The sequence below is a fragment of the Pseudophryne corroboree genome, chromosome 2 (assembly GCF_028390025.1).
Source record: "Pseudophryne corroboree isolate aPseCor3 chromosome 2, aPseCor3.hap2, whole genome shotgun sequence".
Lineage (NCBI taxonomy): Eukaryota > Metazoa > Chordata > Amphibia > Anura > Myobatrachidae > Pseudophryne > Pseudophryne corroboree.
The window spans coordinates 83906721-83929354 of NC_086445.1; the positions used below are offsets into that span (position 1 = coordinate 83906721).

The window sequence follows — 22634 nt, forward strand, 5'->3', positions numbered from 1 at the left end:
TTATCTAGTACAGCCTAGAAAATGAGAGCTACCATGTGATAGCATGCTATGGACAACACCTTCACTTGTCCTTTTAGAATGTTTTATCTCTTGATAAACCACTACTTCAACCATGTTCCTACTTTAATTTATTTATGTGACATTTGCTTCCCATTTCTTGGTATTTCTCAGTTAACCACAAAAATGTAAATAATTATTATACAAATTCCATGTTATGGTCCTCTCCTCTCTAATCATACATGTGAAAGTCATAAATTACTTACACCGGTTCTACAGTCTGAGCTTTTGTTGCATGGTTTGTGCCATAAAGATATCCCTCAAATTTGACGGATTAATTGTTGCCAGGAAAAAAAGATTTAAGTTATTATGTAGAATACATTCACTTTAAGATTGTTAAATAAATATTGATCTCATTGAATAACGTGAGATCTGGGACAGACTACCAAAGAAATATGGCAATTTTCAAGAGGTCTGATACCTCTTATCATTCTCCATCTTTTCTGTGACAGCCATAGCAACCAGATATTGTTTATGCAAACTACATTAAGCCCCTTTCACATCGCCAATGCCGGATCCCACCCGGGAATTGGAAACGGGTCCTTCCCGGGTGGGATCCGGCACTGGACCCTAACAGGCGGCTTCCCGACCCGGGAATTTGCTGGGTAGGTTGCTATAGCGGCCGAGGGCGGAGGCGGCAGCGGCGCTGGGAGATGAGCTCATCACTGTGCCGCCTCTCCCTATGTAGTAAATGGGAACCCATTTATGCTGCCACTGACGCGGCAATCAACCCAGGAATAACACTGCTTATGACCCAGGTTGCATTACCAGGTCAGGCGCCTCAGGAATTCGACCATGGCCCTTTCACACCGCAAACCTACCCGTGTCGCATATTGCCGGGTCGATACCGGGTTATTTGTGCAGTGTGAAAGGGGTTAAACCTGTTATCTGGAGGCTTGTCTACACTAAACACCAAGATACAGCTTAACCCAGTAGGTCTGTTCAGAGCATGGCTGTCTTAAACATTCAAGACATTCTTCTGCCCTATTTGAGAAACCCAGGGCAATAATTAGACAGCATGATCATACTACCAAAAGTCTCTGAGCTCTTGACCCAGTTTATGGGAGTCGGGGGATTTATTGATGGAAAGGAGATTAAAAGTTATTTTTCACTTGACTGACATTATTATCATCACATTCTAGACTGCTCTTCCATTACGATGATCATCAGAGGTTCTATAATCTACAAAGAGGCTTTAGAGAAGTGGAAGCTGACTTTGCAGATTGATCTATTGACCTGCAAAACACATTAAAAATGACCCATCAGTCCACAGACTCTGAAAATTTTGAAAGAAAAAAAAAAGTAGGGGTTGATCCCATTAGCCAGGAATTACGCTACCTCCGGAATTACTGTTTTTTTTGTTTTTAACCCCATAGGACAGCTTACAAAAATATATCAGTCCGGCCAAGATCATACCTAGAGGGGGGTCATTTCCAAGCGCTGCTATGCACAATTCGGATCTGTTTGTCTCCTAAATCCTCAAAAAGAAAACATAACAATACCCACATCCATTAGCAAATTTTCAATTCTTTGTTGATCCAAAGTCACGCCACAGAGAACTGACCTGTATTATAAAAGATGCGTTCACGTAGCAGTTTTTTTTGTAACTTCACACACCTGAATAATATAATATCAGGTAGACAACATGAAGACCATCTGAATAAGGCTTAACTTTATAATAAGCCCTACATACATCATACATGTAGGGCTTATTATAAAGGTAAGTCTTATTCAGATAAAGTGGGGGGAAGTAATTAGTTAAGAGGAGAGGCAGAGCAGAGGTAGCGTTCATTTGTGGAGCGAAGTGGGCGAGTGATGGGAGATAAGCATTGGTCGAAGTGGAAATTTTGAAGTGGGGGTATGGAATAGTGATGGTTGTAATTAAGTGCTCCGGAAAAAAGGGTGTGGCCACTCAAAAGGGGGCATGGTCACTCAAAAGGGGGAGTGACCATAAGTGTAGTGTACCACACCATATACACCATAATAGTAGGACCCCTTATACTATCTAGTACTGGTACCCCTTGCACATTATCCCACACAGAATGAGCCAAAATTCACATTACGCCACACGGAATGAGCAAAAATTCACTATATGCCACACGGAATGAGCCAAAAATTCACAATATGCCACACAGTATGAGCCAATATTCACAATATGCCACACAGTATGAGCCAATATTCACAATATGCCACACAGTATGAGCAAAAATTCACAATACGCCACACAGTATGAGACAAAATTGACATTATCCCACACTGTATGAGCCACAATTCAGGGACAGGGAGCGTGACAGCAGGGACAGGGAGCGTGACAGTAGGGACTGGGAGAGTGACAGCAGTGACAGGGAGACTGACAGAGGGACATAGGGAAGCAGGGGAACATTACCTAATAAGATGAGCAGCAGAAGTGCGGAAAAGGCTGTGGTCGGCAGCTGTGCAGAGGTATAGTTGGCGGCGGCGGAGGAGCCCATGGGCAGTGGTGGTGGCGGGGGTGAGGAGGCCTTTGGTGCAGCGGCGATGAGGTCCCTTGACTGCCGCCATTTGTGGTCAGTGGCGGTGAGCAGCGGGTGGCTGTGAGTGGCAGAGATCCTAGAGCCTCACAGGACTGGCGCTCTACACAGCCGCCTAGTCGGCGTGAGCGCCGGCCAGGGACGGGAGTAGCATCCTTTCAGTGCAGCAAGCTGGCCACTTCCCTCACCTCCTGCTGCACACTCTTTAATTAAATTAAAAAAAAAACGACTTCCGGGTCAGTGGAAAGAAGTGCTGATATGCCATACCGCTGCATACCAGCCCACTTCGACCACTGGAGATAAGGTCAGAGATTTAAATAGTAGAGGAATGTGTGAGGGCTTTGTAAATAAGTGTGAGGAGTTTGAATTGGGTTCTGAAGTGGAAGGGGAGCCAGTGAAGGGCTTGTAGAAGGGGGGGAGACAGAGTGTGTTTGGAGGGAAAGGTGACCTGGGCACATCATTGAGATCAGATTGGACTGGCGATAAGACAGGAGTCAGGTAAGATAGATAAGAGGAGGTTACAGTAGTCTAGAGATGACCAGTGAATGGATGAGGGTCTGAGTTGCCTCCAGTGTGAGAAAGGGGCTTGATCCTGGATATTTCTGAGATGTAAACGACATAACTGGGAAAGGTACTGAATGTATCATTTGAAGGAGATGGTGGGGACCAGGATAACTTCAAGACAGAGCACTTACGGGCTAGAGGAGATGGCGGTGATGACAATAGATAATACAATTGAGGGAGGTAAGGTTATTCAGGAGGATGGGAAGACTATCAGCTCCATCTTAGACATGTTAAGTTTAAGAAAGCACTGTGACATTCAGGAGGGCATATACTGTAGTAGCAGAGAGACAGCTGGAGATAAGAGCAAGGAGAGTCCCCTTAGAGTCAGCGAAAGGGTCTTTCATGAAAGCATTCAGGAATAGGGCAATTGAAGACTTTTTATTTAAAACATCTCACTTGTTTTGTTCTTAGGGCATCACACCTGAATTCTTACTGGATAGAAAGTTGAGGAATGCCTCAAAATAACATTGTGTCAGCTAGACAACCAGATTGGCTCCTGGTGTTTGACCCATAAGTCTCCAACAATAAGCAGGCAATTAATCCCTATACTGGGTATCAGTCATCCCTCTGATGCTGGTGGTGCCCCCAAAGTCAATATCTAGTAAATATGGAAGTTCAGAAAGAACTCTTAAAATTAAATTACTCTTAAAATGTAACTTGTATATCTGTATTTTAAAATGATATAGGCCCTCATTCCGAGCTGATCGCACCAAGCAACTTTTTGCTGCTGGTGCGATCAACTAATCTCCGCCTATGGGGGAGTGTATTTTAGCATAGCAGGGCTGCGAACGCTTGTGCAGCCCTGCTATGCTAAAAAAGTTTCCTGCAAAACAAGACCAGCCCTGGACATACTTACCCTGTGCGACAGATCCAGCGATGATGGGCTTGGCTTTGACGTCAGACATCCGCCCTCCGTTCGCCTGGAGATGCCTGCGTTTTTCTTACCACTCCCCGAAAACGGTCTCCAACGGTCAGTTGAGACCCGGAATGCCTTCCTGCAGTCTATCTTCTTGCGATCGCCGCTGCGACCGCCTTTTCAGCTGTCAGCGTCGTTGCCCGGCGAAGGCTGTCGCCGGGCAACGACGCGCATGCGCATTACGGCCCCCATGCATGCGCAGTAGTGACCCGGTCGCAACTGTGCGATCAGGTCGGAATGACCACACAGTTATAAATATCCTACAACTAACAAAACAAAGAGAAGTAAGGTTTCCTGTCCCATTTATCTAGCCATGCTCCAAATGATCCTTGACGAACAGGAAACTGTCCTCCAATATGTGTGGTTTGGGCTAATTTGTGGGACATAAAAAAAGAAAAATAGAAACTAAGGCAATTAATGCATATTTATCAAATCATCCTTCTTTCCATCTGATGAAGGCAACATATTTTATTGCAATCCTAATCACAAAATTTGATTAGCATATAAGTGTCACTAACATGTTTAGGACAAGAAGACATTAAAGTAACTGCTATACATATTCCGCATTAGACCCTATTAACATCTGGAAGCAAACACGTAAGTTCAGAGAGAAAGGGGTATATTTACTAAGCTCCCGATTTTGACCGAGATGCCGTTTTTTCTTCAAAGTGTCATCTCGGTTAATCTCGGTCATTTACTAAACACTAATCACGGCAGTGATGAGGGCATTCGTAATTTTTTGCAAGTTCAGGTAAAAAATTACGAATGAATACACCATCGGTCAAAACGCGGCTGTTTAAGTATGAATCTCGGTCATTTACTAAGAAGTGCAAAGCCAAAAAAGAACAAACACTGCCGTGAAAAATTACAACTCGTAAAAAAGTGCTAAAAAAAAACAGACCTTTTTTTTTTATTCGTGATTGGATAGGCATGCACGGATCCATGAGATCCGTGCATGTATATCAGTGGGAAGGGGTGGGAAAGTGCTTATTTTTTCAAAAAAAATTGCGTGGGGTCCCCCCTCCTAAGCATAACCAGCCTCGGGCTCTTTGAGCCGATCCTGGTTGCAGAAATATGGTGAAAAAAATGACAGGGGTTCCCCCATATTTAAGCAACCAGCATCGGGCTCTGCGCCTGGTCCTGGTCCCAAAAATACGGGGGGAAAAAAGAGTAGGGGTCCCCCGTATTTTTAAAACCAGCACCGGGCTCCACTAGCTGGACAGATAATGCCACAGCCGGGGGTCACTTTTATACAGCGCCCTGCGGCCGTGGCATCAAAAATCCAACTAGTCACCCCTGGCCGGGGTACCCTGGGGGAGTGGGAACCCCTTCAATCAAGGGGTCCCCCCCCCCCAGCCACCCAAGGGCCAGGGGTGAAGCCCGAGGCTGTCCCCCCCCATCCAATGGGCTGCGGATGGGAGGGCTGATAGCCTTTGTTGTAAAATAAAAGATATTGTTTTTAGTAGCAGTACTACAAGTCCCAGCAAGCCTCCCCCGCATGCTGGTACTTGGAGAACCACAAGTACCAGCATGCGGCGGAAAAACGGGCCCGCTGGTACCTGTAGTACTACCACTAAAAAAATACCCAAAAAAACACAAGACACACACACACCGTGAAAGTATAATTTTATTACATACATACACACATACATACATACTTACCTTATGTTCCCACGCAGGTCGGTCCTCTTCTCCAGTAGAATCCAAGGGGTACCTGTTGAATAAATTCTACTCACGAGATCCAGGGGTCCAGGCTCCTCGGCAAATCCAGGGATAATCCACGTACTTGAATAAAACAAAAAAAACGGTTGCCCGACCACGAACTGAAAGGTGACCCATGTTTGCACATGGGTCACCTTCCCACGAATGCCAGAAACCCACTTTGCCTTCTGGCTAAGTGGGTTTCTTCAGCCAATCAGGGAGTGCCACGTTGTAGCACCCTCCTGATCGGCTGTGTGCTCTTGTCCTCACTGACAGGCAGCACACGGCAGTGTTACAATGTAGCGCCTATGCGCTACATTGTAACCAATGGTGGGAACTTTCTGCCCTGCGGTTGACCTAAAGTGACGTCACCGCTGAGCAGAAAGTTCCCAGCATTGGTTACAATGTAGCGCATAGGCGCAACATTGTAACACTGCCGCGTGCTGCCTGTCAGTGAGGACAGCAGCACACAGCTGATCAGGAGAGTGCTACAACGTGGCACTCCCTGATTGGCTGAAGAAACCCACTTAGCCAGAAGGCAAAGTGGGTTTCTGGCATTCGTGGGAAGGTGACCCATGTGCAAACATGGGTCACCTTTCAGTTCGTGGTCGGGCAACCGTTTTTTTGTTTTATTCAAGTACGTGGATTATCCCTGGATTTGCCGAGGAGCCTGGACCCCTGGATCTCGTGAGTAGAATTTATTCAACAGGTACCCCTTGGATTCTACTGGAGAAGAGGACCGACCTGCGTGGGAACATAAGGTAAGTATGTATGTATGTGTGTATGTATGTAATAAAATTATACTTTCACGGTGTGTGTGTCTTGTGTTTTTTTGGGTATTTTTTTAGTGGTAGTACTACAGGTACCAGCGGGCCCGTTTTTCCGCCGCATGCTGGTACTTGTGGTTCTCCAAGTACCAGCATGCGGGGGAGGCTTGCTGGGACTTGTAGTACTGCTACTAAAAACAATATCTTTTATTTTACAACAAAGGCTATCAGCCCCCCCATCCGCAGCCCATTGGATGGGGGGGGGACAGCCTCGGGCTTCACCCCTGGCCCTTGGGTGGCTGGGGGGACGGGACCCCTTGATTGAAGGGGTCCCCACTCCCCCATGGTACCCCGGCCAGGGGTGACTAGTTGAATTTTTGATGCCACGGCCGCAGGGCACTATATAAAAGTGACCCCCGGCTGTGGCATTATCTGTCCAGCTAGTGGAGCCCGGTGCTGGTTTTAAAAATACGGGGGACCCCTACTCTTTTTGTCCCCCGTATTTTTGGGACCAGGACCAGGCGCAGAGCCCGATGCTGGTTGCTTAAATATGGGGGAACCCCTGTCATTTTTTCCCCATATTTCTGCAACCAGGATCGGCTCAAAGAGCCCGAGGCTGGTTATGCTTAGGAGGGGGGACCCCACGCATTTTTTGGGGGGATTTTACATTGTTTAATTAAAAATAAAAAATAAAAAGAACCCCAGCACGGATCACACAGATCCGGCCGAGATTGATTGTAAAAAAAAACGGCAGTGTTTTGCTAATCACTGCCGTAAAATTAGGAAAAAAAAAACGAATGACATCGACATCGGAAGAAAAGAAAAACACGAATACGACAGCTTAGTAAATCCATCGTAATAAATTCAAAAAGTTGCAGTTTTACACTCTCGATGTCATTCGTGATTGAACTTTGACCTATTTTCGGAAATTACGAATGTTAGTAAATATACCCCAAAGAGAGAGCTGCATAGTAACTGCTAGACATATTCCTCATTAGACCCTATTAACATCTGGTGCTGTATACATAACTGCAATCCATAAATTCAATATGTGATACCATTTCTTTTTATTACATTTTTTTTTTTCGGGGGTTTAATTTTTTTTACAATATACGTTTATTATTGTAGAAAAACAAGACACAAAATACAAAATGGCCAAAAAATAGTGTTGTATCTTACATTGACTAATCATGTACAAAATGTACCAAGAGTGTCCAAAACAGTACCCAGTAATAATCAGTCAAAACATTTAAGAAGACAAAAAAATGAAACAGTTAAACAAAAGCAAAGACATCAGACAAAAAGGGAGAGTATGGGACCGAAGTGGAAGCAGAAGGAGAAGGTGGGAAGAGTTGGAAGCCCTAGAGTTAGAGAGGATACTACAGGCATGTTGTCCTTCTACAAGGGCAAATGTAAGACCTCAGTCAGAGGGGAGAGAAAAAGAGAAACCCGAGCTCAGGCTACATTCGTAAGATATGTTCGTGAGGATTTAAATTCCAACCAAGGGTGCCAGGTAGCCGTGAAATCCCGCTTCCGGGGTCACTTGTAGAGCATCCACTGACATGTACAATACAAGTGAACCATTTCTTAATTGTGGGAGGGGATGTAGACTGCCAGCAAACAAGGATCATGGCTTTCACAGCACTATTGAGGACTTTTTGCAGGTAGTCAGAGAACCAGAGTAAGAATTCAGCAGCCAGAAAGAGTAGAAGAGATCTCTGCACCCACTGTCGCCGTAGAGATGGATAGAACTCATCCCAGAAAGGAGTCAGGAGTCGACAGTCCCAGCCAAAATCTACATTACGACGCCAGCACGTGCCTGGCACCTCAGGAAACATCCTAGCTAGAGTAAGGGAACACGATACCAACGCGAGAGAACCTTAAATTGAATCTCGATCTCAGAGTAATTTACAGAACTAACAACTGTGTTCTGAAAGACCCTAATCCACTCATCATCTGCCAAATCCAGCTGTAGGCCAGTCTTTGGCATATTTAGGGAGGGCATAATACATATGTTCATCCGGAGTCCATACCCCCATGAGAAAAAATGCATTAGACTTATAGGGGTTGGATACGTTCTCAAAAGGCGTCAAAGGTCTAATGGAAGCCGTGCGCAGTTCCCTACTTTGCACAAAATGTTTCAATTTGTTTTCTGATGGCTCAATGTACACAAACTTTGTTTAATACACAAAGTTATAAAAAAATATTGTATTAAATGACCTTCAGGCTGTGTGTATAAGGTGTATATGAAACATAAATGCATTCTGTGCTTAGACTTGGGTCCCATCGCCAAGATATCTCATTATGGTATGCAATTATTCCAAAATAAGGAAAAATCCGATATCCAAAATACTTCTGGTCCCAAGCATTTTGGATATGGGATACACAACCTGTATCTCCAAATCTCAGACGGGGAGGGAGGTTCCATTTAGCCTGCAGAGAGAGAAAAGATTGACACACTCCCCTCCTACACCAGCTACCCAACCCCCGTGCACACCTCGCCGCATCCATATAGTAAAAGCGGAACTAGCGACACCTGGGGGAAAAAATCAGGGTTATTCAACCACTTGCCTAGCAAGTGCGACCATGCCTGCAAGTGCTTTATCTGACCTGGTCGCACAGGATGCGACCAGTCAGATAGAGAGTGATAGCAGTCGCAGGGAAGAGAAACTTCTCTCTGCCTCCCTGCACTCCTTCCTCCTGTGTCTGCGTGCTGCCAATCATTGCTGATCGGTCAGCATGGCAGGATCCCTCACCCCCAGCGGATGCAGACAATAGCAGCCGCTGGTAAGGGTAAAACAGCCACCCCAAGACCCCCCCTGTGTACCTGGCAGCTGTCCGGGATCTAAAAACTAAAGTCGCGATGGTCGCGATGTTCCCGATGTTCAGATGGTCGCGATGTTCCTGAACGATGTTTCAATGTTTGGTGGGAAATATATTTTAAAAATAAATAAATAAATAAATAAATATATATATATATATATATATATATACACAATCAACAACTGGACCCCGGCACTCCGGACTGACGCAAATACTGCTCCGGTGCCTTCCCTTCAGGGCTTATCACCTCTGTTAGCATATAATACCTTGGAGAGGGCGGCACTCAAGGTATTATATATATATATATATATATATATATATATATATATTATTTTTTTTAAACTAAAATCATTTTGGATAGGGTTAAATTCATGTTCTTCACCTAATTCACTAAAAAAAAAACACGACAATTTCGGAGCGGTTTTTGGGGAAATAAATCGTCAGTTAAGTGGTTAAACCAAGGGGTCAGAGGGGAAAATCTGAAGGACACGCAGAATATAATCCGCTGTAGGACCAAAGTAGGGCCAATGATAGGATAAGAAATAATAGGGACTTTGGACTTCCAGGCTACTGTGCAAAAGGTATGGGCAAAGTCTATTTCTCAAGAGTAGCCCACTGTTTAATATCTGTTGTCCGGGACCACTCCAATCTCCTACCCAGTATGATAGCATCGTAGTAAACTGAAAAGTGCGGTAACTGAAGTCCCCCCCTATGCCTAAAGAGTATAGCATGCTGAAACCATGGTCTCCTATTCCCCCACACAAAGTCTCTTACAACATTATGTAAGTCCCGAAACCAGGCCTTAGGGATGTGTATTGGTAGAGTCGGAAGAAGATATAATACCCCAGTTCATTTTAACCACACTAAGCTTACCGAGCCACGACCGCTCTTTGGTCCCCCAGTCTCTCAGTTCAGAGTGAAGTGTATGGAGTAAGCAATTGAAATTATCACCAAAGACATAGGTGATCAGTGTACAGTGTAAAACCAAGGTATTTCAGACTGGTAGCACGCCAGGAAAAGGGAAAGGACTGTTTGAGCCTGTCTAAGGAATGGGGTGAAGCCGATACATTCCCTGCTACAGACTTAGAGAAGTAATTCTTAAAATTAGAAAGAAAGCCAAAATTTCTGGAACTCAGCCATCAGGTTAGGGATTGAAACTACCGGACTGGACAGGACAGCCAATAAATCGTCCGCAAACAAGGCTAGTTTACAGTATAATCAACATCACCAACTTTGAGGCCGGAAATGTTTGGATTAAGAATGGAAGTGGCAAGTGCCTTCATACATAATATATAAATAAGGCGGGAGAGGGGGCACCACTGTCTAGTATCATTGTTTATTAAATCTGGTTCCAAGATGGCCCCTTTAATTCTACTCCGTGCCGTGTATAAGTGATGTAGTGGCAGTATGCGGTAAAGCAACAGTACCAAGGATCAGGTGTTTCAAAAGGGGTGCGGCCAGCATCCCGGCGGTTGGCAGCCTTGTGACCGATGCCGAAATCCTGACACCACTCAGAATCCCAGCACCGGAAGGCTGTCCGCCGGTATCCTGAAGGTAAGTACTGGGGTGACAGTTAGGGCCTGGGGGGAGGGAAGGTGTTGGTTTAGGCACTAGAGGGGAGGTTAGCTGTATCCGCTCCCCCCTCTGAGTCTTAGCCCTAGCCACCACCTCCTGTGACTTAGCCCTGAAGGCCACCTGTACTACCTTAGCCCTAGCTGCCACCTAAGGCAGGTTAGGGTAGGGGCAGCAGAGAGGTAAATTAATTACCCCGTCCCCTGACGGCAGTCTAATTGTTGGGATGCCGCTCCCGTTTCTGACCCATTTCACAAATATGGGATTTGATAAATAGGTCACATGGTCACTGAGGTGCAAATGATTTATTATTTCATATTTTCGGATACTAAAGTTGAAGTTTTTAAGCTCTGATATTGATGTATCTGTGCTGATTCCTTGAGGTGCTCAAAATTGCAAATAAAAGGAAATAAAAACAGGCATCTATATTTTGATTGGTTGCTTTAGGTTACAGAACAAAGGCCCTCATTCCGAGTTGTTCGCTCGCTAGCTGCTTTTAGCAGCATTGCACACGCTAAGCTGCCGCCCTCTGGGAGTGTATCTTAGCTTAGCAGAATTGCGAACGAAAGATTAGCAGAATTGCGAATAGAAATTTCTTAGCAGTTTCTGAGTAGCTCGAGACTTACTCCTACACTGCGATCAGTTCAGTCAGTTTCGTTCCTGGTTTGACGTCACAAACACACCCAGCGTTCGCCCAGCCACTCCCCCGTTTCTCCAGCCACTCCCGCGTTTTTCCCAGAAACGTCAGCGTTTTTCCGCAACTCCCATAAAACGGACAGTTTCCGCCCAGAAACACCCACTTCCTGTCAATCACACTACGATCACCACAACGATGAAAAATCTTCGTTAAGCCGTGAGTAAAATACCAAACTTTTGTGCTAATTTACTTGGCGCAGGCGCACTGCGAACATTGCACATGCGCAGTTTACGACTAATCGCTCCGTAGCTGAAAAAAATAACGAGCGAACAACTCGGAATGGCCCCCATAATGCACACCTTATTATTGAATAATCCACACGGTTTGCTACATACCCTCAAACTGTACCTTTTTGGCCAGTACAGTGCCGTTTTTTTTTATGGTTTGTTTTTATGGTTTGTACCATAAAGGGCTTTGTACCGGATTTCATCGTCTCCCAATTCTATTAATTCCTATGGGAGCGCCACAAGGCCATATCCCTTTGCCTATGGCCACTCCCCTTCCCTAATTTGTAACGATTTTCTGCACAGTCATGTTGGAGGGTATGCTTCTATTATACTTATTCTTTTCTATAGGTCTACAAGTAAGCTATAAGAACATCCATTATGTCTTCTCACCTACCAATTACATTATTCATTTTTGATTGTAAGCCCTCAGAGCATTGTATTGTAAAAACGACATATGTAAGGGTCCAGAAATGTATCTCAGTTTATCTGAAATAAGTTCTTATAACCTCTCCTCACTTTCCAAACTGTGTTTTATGTAAGAAAACAGCAGCAGTCTTTTAAAATGAATTGTGCAGGCTCTTCTGGCAAGACGAAAGATCTGCGAGAGTCCAAGATGTAACCCAATATCAGCGCTGGGAGATGGAAAATGCTCACTTATGCCGTCATGATGTAGAGGGAATTTGAGAAATTAAATACGGTTGGAAGCAACAAATTTGTAAATCTTCGATCTGATACTCTACGGCGTGGAAGGAATAAATGAGATACTTGCAATCTGATAATAAAAGTGTGGAATGAATCTACATAAGCATACACACGTTTATCCCTATACACAGAAAGGTAAATACTAGACTAAAAAATCTTAACATGTATAGTTTAGAGCAGAGAAGGGAAAGGGGCGATATGACAGAGACTTCAAGGGTTTTAACAAAGTCCAAGAGGGAAACAGTCTTCAAAGGAAGAGAAGTATTAGAACACGAGAACATGCACTGAGACTGGAGGGAGATAGGTTCAGTGGAAATTTAAGGAAAAATTACTTCAAAGAAAGGGTAGTGGCAGGGCCGGTGCTAGGGGGTTCGGCACCCTCCTGCAAACTATCAATTTTGCGCCTTTCTACAAATACTGATCTCATCCTCAGAGCTGTAACTAGACATTTTTGTGCCCTCCCTCCAAGATCTAAAACATGGACAGTTTGTGTCTCCATTATTCAAAATTACGCCACACAGTAGTATCACTTATACACACCAGGTAGAGTCCCTTATATACATTACGCCAGGTAGAGCCCCTCTTACACATTGCGCCAGGTAGAGCCAGTCACACATTATTCCAGGTAGAGCACCCTTTTACACATGCCACTTCCCCCCAGCACACATTACTATGAGACCCCCTTCTCCAGCACACATTAATATGACACGCCCTTACCAGCACACATTGTATGCCACTCCCCAGCACATTAATGACACAACCCTGCAGCACACACACACACACTCTCCCCATCACACATTAATTACACCCCCCAAGCACACATCAATTACACCCCCCTCCCCAGCACAAATTAATTACACCCCCCTTCCCAGCACAAATTAACGACACCCCCCTCTCCCCAGCACAAATTAACGACACCCCCTCTCCCCAGCACAAATTAACGACACCCCCTCTCCCCAGCACAAATTAACGACACCCCCCTCTCCCCAGCACACATTAATGACACCCCCCTCCCCAGTACACATCAATGGTTACCCCCCTCCCCAGTACACAATAATGACACCCCCCCAGTACACATTAATGACACCCTCCAGCACACATTAATTACACCCCCCCAGTACACATCAATGATTACCCCCCTCCCCAGTACACATCAATGATTACCACCCTCCCCAGTACACATCAATGACACCCTCCAGCACACATTAATTACACCCCCCCCCCCAGTACACATCAAAGATTACCCCCCTCCCCAGTACACATCAATGATTACCCCCCTCCCCAGTACACATTAATGACACCCCCCCTCCCCAGTACACATCAATGACACCCTCCAGCACACATTAATTACACCCCCCCAGTACACATCAATGATTACCCCCCTCCCCAGTACACATTAATGACACCCCCCCCCCAGTACACATCAATGATTACCCCCCTCCCCAGTACACATCAATGATTACCCCCCTCCCCAGTACACATTAATGACACCCCCCTCCCCAGTACACATCAATGACACCCTCCAGCACACATTAATTACACCCCCCCCAGTACACATCAATGATTACCCCCCTCCCCAGTACACATTAATGACACCCCCCCAGTACACATCAATGATTACCCCCCTCCCCAGTACACATTAATGACACCCCCCCAGTACACATCAATGACACCCCTCAGTACACATTAATTACACACACAAACACCCCCAGCACATGTTTATCTGCAGCAGTATTTATTTACCACAGTCTCTGCTCCTCAGTGTGTGGCTGCTGCTCTTCGAAGTTCTCATGTTTGCTGGCTCCTCCGATGCACGTGACTTCCTGCCTCCTCCACTGGTGTGTGTGTGTGCGTGTGTGTGTGTGTGTGTGTGTGTGTGTAAGGAGGGGGGTGGGGAGTGGATGGGATAGACGGAGCTGAATACTGCTGTGTCTTCAGACAGAGTCACGGGGGGGGGGGGGGGGGGGGGGGGGCGATGCTGCTGCCTGTAGGAGTCTGGACATGTGCAGCGGGAGTAGAGGAGAAGTTCCTGGCACAGCTCAGCTGTTCATCCTACCGGCGCTGCTGCTGCCTGTCAGTGTGACAGGCGCAGGCTGCAGCAGCCGGCAGTAACACTAACACTGCCCATCACCAAGAGCGAGGTAGCAGAGCGGGCAGAGCGCCTCTTTAGCCCAGCGCCTCCCTGCTTTGCAGACCTTGCTGAGCGTCCAGCGCCGGGCCTGGGTAGTGGACACGTGGAATAGCCTCCCATCAGAGGTGGTAGAGGATAAGATAGTAGAGCAATTTAAACATGCTTGGGATAGACCTAAGGATATCCTTACAAGGAACTGGTTCAAAAAGTTGAGATTACCTAAAGGATAAAAAAGGGGCAGACTAGATGGGCCAAGTGGTTCTTATCTGCCATCAAATTCTATGTTACTATGCAAAGTGCAATTTTGTGACTTTTACTCCATGTATAACGTGTTATTAGTTTCTTCTTCACTGCACTATACTTGGCTCATATTCTAACGGCGGGAGGCACTTGATATACCGGCTGTCTGGATACCGGCGCTGGGATCCCAACCCCCGGTATACCGACTTCTAATATCCCTCTTGGGGTGTCCACGGCACCCCTAGGGGGAGAATAAATAGCGTGGAGCACGTAAGGCGCCACCGTGCCTGCAAGGGGCTCTATTGCGCTCGCCCCACTGCCAGCATTACGGCGGACGGGATCCCGGCGCCAGTATGCTGGGCGCGGGGATCCAGAGCGCCGGCCAATCATACTACACCCTCCAACGCCACCCGAGCATACGAAATGCGCCAGAAAAATCTAGACCCCGTATTTATTTTACTCAGATATGACCTACAATATTTGAGAATCCCTTGTATATCTCTTATATTACTCTTTCCTCTAAATATATATATATAAAATAAAAATGTGTTATGCATTGCTATATCACTGTAAGGCCACATACACACAGGGACTAACTTTAAGCCAGTGGTTCCCAAATTGTACGCCATGACACACTGGGGTGCCTCGGGACACCTGCAGGGCTGCCCTGAGTTGGTGGTCCAGGACCAATACAAATTATTCATGGTCAAACAGAAGCAAATACTGTCCCTCACCACACAACTGACCCTAAGGATGACATATAAACACCATTTACTTCATTTAACAATTTTTCTGAGTTTCTCCATAAGAAACTTTTGGCCTAGGAGGAGCCGTGAGAATAATTCTGGTACTCTAGGGCGCCGTGATTCAAAAAAGTTTGGGAACCACTGCCATAAGCAATAACTATTGTTAATGTAGGGCAAAGCCCGAAATTATGCATTTGGAATCTCACTTCTCACTTGGCGACAGATTTCCATGGAACGCACAAGGAATTCTATTTAAGGAGGAATGCATTAGTAGAAATACAACCACAATCCTCTTGTTACTATCGCCATCTTGGAATGGGGACAGCAAGGACCAGAAATAAAATATAAAAAAAGCAATTTTTTTTACATTTACAAATTAGGAAACGATTATTTCTTTTATTATTTTTTAACATTATTTTTTTTCACATTTGTAAATTTTTGAAGACTTGCTACTGGATCCCAAGATCAAACTTTGAGTGCCGGATCACACGTGCACCCAAGGGAAGAAACGGTAAAGATGCAAACACACTGAGCTATTTTCCCTGTGCTAGCGATGTCCAAGGAGGGGTGAAGCACTTTCCACAGTAGGAGACTGTGGAAAGTGCTTCGCTCGGCTGTACAAACAGCCCGACGGACGACGGCGGCTAGTGATGATGAGGGAGCGCGCATCAGCGCTCAACGCTCATCGCCCGCCCATACACACTGGACGAGTTTGAGCTTAAAGTAGCTCAAAAGGCCAAAAATGAGCTACTTTGAGCTCAAAATCGCCCAGTGTATATGGACCTTAAGAGTCCTTTATCAGTGTCAGGTTGTACATCTCGGGAGCGGAACACTGGACCGATTAACTTTTTTTTTTTATACACTGAGGTGGTAGAGGCCTGTATATCAATGTGGTAAACCTCAAACTCTGTTGAATTCTTTCTTGAACATTGATAGATTTAAAACTATGCAAATGAATGGACTAATACAGATGTGTCCTCATAGGCTGTGGTTCTAGGCATGCCAATCGCAGCGTCCTTGAAACCAGGGGTGTCGGAATGGGGGAGGGGGGGCAGCTCGCTCCCCCTAAAACATGAGAGAGGCGCCATCCAGTCCACCCAGGCCCGCACGCCTGTGCAGCCGCTGTATTAGCAGTGGTGCGTCCGGCCAGAGGAGGGAGGCGCCGTGCTGGAGAGGTGCTCTACCTGCTCTGCTGTGTGCGCTGTTGCTGCCGGCTGCACCCATTAGAAATATGACAGGCAGCGGCGACGGCTTCTCCAGTCACTTCCTCCCTCCCAGTAGCGCACGCAGTGGGGGTTTTCTCCCCCTCTCCCTTCTCAGACTCAGACACTAACAGCCGGCAACTCCATCCGCACAGGCTGTCTCTCCTCTGTCACTGAACTTTATGTTCCTGCTAGTGAGTCGTGATATGAGGTAAGGAGCATTCTCTGTGCACTCCGTTCTCTGTGCCCTCCCCCGCTACATGCTGCACAGGAGCTGTCCCTGTTCAGGGAAGCCCGACATTCTCAATAGTGAATTTATCTCTTTGAAATCCTTGATGTTTTCTACACTAATTGCTCATGAAATCTCCTGCTGCAAGTGTATCCTTCTGATTTTTATTTTTTTTACCAGAACGCTCTATCTATCTATCTATCTATCTATCTATCTATCTATCTATCTATCTATCTATCTATTTATCATGTGTAATGGGCTCTACCAGGTGTAATGTGTAATGGGCTCTACCAGGCGTAATGTGTATAATGGTCTATATCTGGCGTAATATGTATAATGACTCTACCTGGCGTAATGTGTACAAACGTCTCTACCAGATGTAATGTGTATAATGGGCTCTACCAGGCATAATGTGTACAATGGGCTATGTCTGGCGTAATATGTATAATGGGCTCTACCTGGCGTAATGTGTACAAGCGGCTCTACTAGGTATAATGTGTACAAACGGCTCTAACAGGCGTAATGTGTATAATGGGCTCTACCAGGCATAATGTGTATAATGAGCTCTACCAGGCATAATGTGTATAATGGGCTCTACCAGGCGTAATGTGTATAATGGGCTCTACCATTGTAATGTGTATAATGGGTGCTACCTGGCATAATGTGTATAGGGGCCACTCCCAGCTGCGCCATAGAGCTCCATACAGGTGCAAGAGACCTGTCTAAGGTGGCCAGGAGCTAGGGGCACCAAACTGAGATTTTATCTTGGCCCCCCCCAACCTAAATAATGTTCTGATGCCCCTGCTTGCAACTCAGTTGCGGAAAGAATCCTTTTTACAAAATCTGTGTCTCATTCACACTTCTAAATGATGGATGCAGCTAAAAAACTGCATAACTAACATACACTGAACACTAGGGCTTGCTGTACTTGTACATTTGTGTGCGACTGAAGGATTAATTCACTAAGGGGGACATTTACTAAGCAGTGATAAGAGTGGAGAAGTGGGCTAGTGGAGAAGTTGCCCATGGCAACCAATCAGCACTGAAGTAACATCAATAATTTGCATACTATAAAATTATACAGAGCTGCTGATTGGTTGATGAGGCAACTTCTCCACTGGCTCACTTCTCCGCTTATCACTGCTTAGTAAATGTCCCCCTTAAGGTTGATGTTCATCGATTTCAAATCAATTACAATCGACACCAATCGATGTTTGTTTCAGTGGCTGAAACACACATTTACTAACAGATGATTTTTTATATACATTTTTTAAATGATACTAAATGTGTGTTTTAGCCCCGGAAGTGCAACATCGATTTAACTCAATTCGGGTTCGAGTAAAATTTTATGAAAATTGACCTTTAGTAAATATACCCCAAATCTGTGTAAAAGAGGTTCCAGTACAAGCGGCTGCAGCTATTCCTCCAGCCATCTTCTGTTATGCTGAATCCTGAACTTTGTACATTAATTGCACTAATTCCTCTGCCACAAAAGTCACAACCTTGGGGTAAATCTACTAAGATGGGAGTTCTATTTAAGATGGGATGTTGCCAATAGCAACCAACCAAATTCCAGGTATTATCTTCTAGAAGGTGAAAGATAAATGAGAAGTAGAATATGATTGGTTGCTATGGGCAACCTCCCATCTTAAATAGAACTGCTATGTTAGTAAATTTACCCCAGAGAGTCATATGCAGTGGAGCCGAGGGTAAAGGGGGGAAAGGGGGGGCACTACTTACACGGACCCAGGCCTGACGAAGGGGCAAAGCATGGGCAGAAGTTCCCCCCATTACCCTTCTACCTGCCAGCAGCTGCAGCACTTCCTTCTTCTCAGCCCAGCACACGATGGGCTGCAGTATGGCCATGGTTGACATTTTTAAAGTAATATATTTTCTGTATTTTTTTCTAAGGGTGCATGGCCACGGCTGCTATGATTAGGCCACACACCCTTAAAAGTACCGGGGCCCGACCAGAATCTCTACTGCCCTGGCCGTAGTATCTCTGTGAAAGGAGAACATAGTACAGGGTTTTGTCTAGGCGTTTATTGTTGTTTTTAATGCTGCATTCAGACTGCAAATGCCGGATCCTACCCGGTAAGACAAACGTGTACTTACCGGGTGGGATCCGGCAATTGCACTCCGCTGCTGGCTTTCCGACCCGGCAATATACCGGGTCGGTTGCCATAACAACGGAGCGCGCAGCAGCAGCAGGGGCGGGGGTGGAGGCGGCGTCGGGAGATGAGCTCATCTCCAGCGCCGCCTCTCCCTATCTTGTGAATGGGAACCGTGTCGCATCGACACGGCTCCCATTCACACCGCACCTGACCCGGTAATCAACCCGGGTAAAACCCTTCTTTTTTACCGGGTTGATTTACCGGGTCAGGCGACCCGCTAAATCGGCCAGTGTGCTTTCACATCGCACACTGACCCGGTTCGACACGGCAATATGCCGTGTCGGTACCGGGTTATTTGTGCGATGTGAAAGGTAACAGACCTGTATAAAAGCCCCATTTTAGGCAAGTGAGCCTCACTACTGAGATATGGCTTACTGTTAGCTGAACGGACCAAAACTAAAGTCAGAAAAGATACATAACAACATAATTACACTGACAGAAACACTAACATCTTAAATCATGCTTGCTATTAGCACGCAACATATGTGGTGACTGCCAAAGAAAACTTTTACTTTTTTCGATGGCTTGTGATTTATGGGTTCTAATTAAAGGTACAGAGTACGTTACATGGTTGGGGCTGAAACCACAGAACAAAGCCATGGCTGTGCATAGTTAGAACAACCTATAGTCAATGATGTTATTGCAATGCTAACAGCGAGGCAGAGCTCTCCCGTACATGAGTGGGCGGAGCATTGTGGTAGACAGCGGACCTTGTTTACACAGCGCACGGACTTGCGCAATACACAAGGGTTTCTCACCAGCACAAACAGGTACATCGCACATTAAGCTGCCTTTAAACCAGTTGTGCACAGGGCTGGCCCGCCCGTTACGCGGGGTACACGCAAGAGTAAGGCGCCACAGTGCGGAGGGCGCCGGCAGCCTAGACCACACTCCAAAAAACGGGAGCCTCCCGCAGCTCCCGGGAGAGAAGGCAAGTATGCATTTATGTGAGTGCTCATAACAGGATGCAGTGAGTAAGACTACAGTCACTATGATGGCAGTGACTACAGTATGTAGATATGAGGAAGCTGGCGCCGGGATCGCGACATGAATGAAATGCTACGTAAAGCAGTTTAACTGTCTGTGTATTAGAAAATGCTGCATGTTTAAAATGATAATGCCCACACCGTGAAACTGCTTTAAGTAACATTTCATTCATGTTGGACGCAAAGTGGTTATGTCTTAGCGAAGCCGCAGAAGCAAGATTTACTACCTACTGCTAATGAGAGAGTTTCCACAGGGATAATTCCATGATAGTCGTTACCATTAGTATCACCAGCCCCATGCAAGAGATTCCTCTGATACAGGCTTACCTTCTCCATGTGTATGACTCAGAATAGCAAGCGACACTCCCATGATCCTCCCACACAACAGAACAGTTCCTTGCAATTGCATTGTCGCCAGACAGCTACCATTCCAAAATGTCTATTTCACGCTAAGTAATATCCGGCAAAGATCGTCCAAGGAGCTGCAGAAATTTGTAAATTCGCTTGAGCCCTGATGTGGAAACTCTGCCTCCCTGATATGAGGTCGGCTGACTCAGAACTAGCCCATAGCAACTATAGACAATTCATATTCATCCCCTCTAAATACAAATCCCCTCCAGGTGATAGACTATGACGCCACTTAACTTTCCCACACAGAGACTCTGAATCAGTTATGGGCCCTACACACTGGGCGAGAATACTGAAAGATATGAACGATCTCGTTCATTAATGAACGAGATACCGTTCATATCTTTGAGTGTGGAGGCACCAGCGATGAATGATGTGCGGCCCCGCGCTCGTTCATCGCCGGTGCCCCGTCGCTTGTGCATGCAGGCCATTATGGACGATCTCGTCCATATTTGCCTGCACTTCTATGGAGCCGGGTGACGGGGGGAGTGATGAAACTTCACTCCCCCCGTCACTGCCCCCACTGCCGCCGGGTCGCCCGTCAGCCGAATCCGCCGTCGGGCAGCTCGGCAGGCGGATTGCAAAGTGTGTAGGGCCCATTACAGCAGACCATCCTAGAAAGCATCTTCAATCAGGCGCATGATAAACAGGAGCACAAACTGCAGTTTAAGATAATATTTTTTTTTATAAAATATCTAAAATAAAAATACTCTTTGAACAGAAAATATTACACTATCCAATGCTCATTTTCCCCCCCAAGAGATAGTAAATTTATACGTGTGGCATATGTGTGGGAAAATGCCTTTACACGCGACACATGTTGTCAGCGTGACTAGCTGACAGAAACACGTCATTATTGAGGGATCGCTGATAAGTGATCCATACTGTATGTTTGCCCTGCATTTGGTATACATTAGGTGGCCGCCACCTTTCTCGGATTAATACGAGAGAATGCAGTCACTTTGTGCTCTAATCCAGTTCTTGTTTTCGGATGGTCTGTGGCCAGCTGTATATTTTACTGAATAGATGGACATCTGGTGGGGTGCGGAGAGAAAAAGCACATTTAAATCTTGGCACTGGTGTGAATGATTAAATCGGCTGCATGATTAACAGCTTCTGTATGCTATTTTTCTCCATGTGGATGTTGCAATACTGCACGAATCCAAGCAGAAAATGAGCTGACTGTGGGCCTATTACTGTTCTTTTTCCACTACATTCAACTCTAGGTCATACTTACCGATATCTGTAGCTTCCTTTCCAGGAGAAGCCTGGAGAGGAGAATCAAGTTGGCATTGACGAGGGCGGGCCCAACTAGTCACATCATTAGGCCCCGCCCCTCATGCTATAAAAAAATCTAGGGCAACTACAGTGAACTAGGGCACTACTATAGGGCATAGCATCTGCCCCACTGATTTTCCTAACTAATGATGGTTTCCATCCAGGGCTGAAACTTGGGGTGTGCAAGTGGTGCACCATTGCTGCCCCAGAGCACCTGCATTTGGCTTTCTTGGTTCCTGGAATGACGTTGGGGTCTATTTATGAAGCAGTGAACAGAGTGGAGAAAAGCACCACTGGAGAAGCTACCAATCAGCTCTGACAGAAGCCTTTGTCAAGTACATTCTATAAAATGTAAGGGAGACGCTGATTGGTTGCCTTGGGCAACTTCTCCACTGGTCTGTTTCTCCTCTCTTTTCATTGCTTCATGAATAGACCCCTTTGTACTGTAGTTTTGTCATATTTAAATCATAGTTCACATGAGGGCTAGATGCATTGGAGAGTGATAAAATGGAAAGTGATAAACTATCAGCCAACCAGCTCCTTACCACTGCTCGCCATACAAGATACTGCCTTTTCCCTCCAGGAAGTAATTTCAGTGGCTGGAGGTATTTCCAGGGGAAGCCTAATTTTGGTACTGGGGTTTTGTACAAACTCTGTTGAAAAACATTGGCATTTGTTTTCTCGTGGCACAAATTACAGGGCAC

At 45.8% G+C, this 22634-nt stretch overlaps 1 protein-coding gene across 1 annotated transcript in view; it reads right to left on the bottom strand.

The window, feature by feature from the left end:
- The window catches only part of MAML2 (mastermind like transcriptional coactivator 2), a 269429-nt gene that overhangs the window by 132068 nt on the left and 114727 nt on the right, over positions 1-22634 (bottom strand). The window lies entirely within an intron of this gene.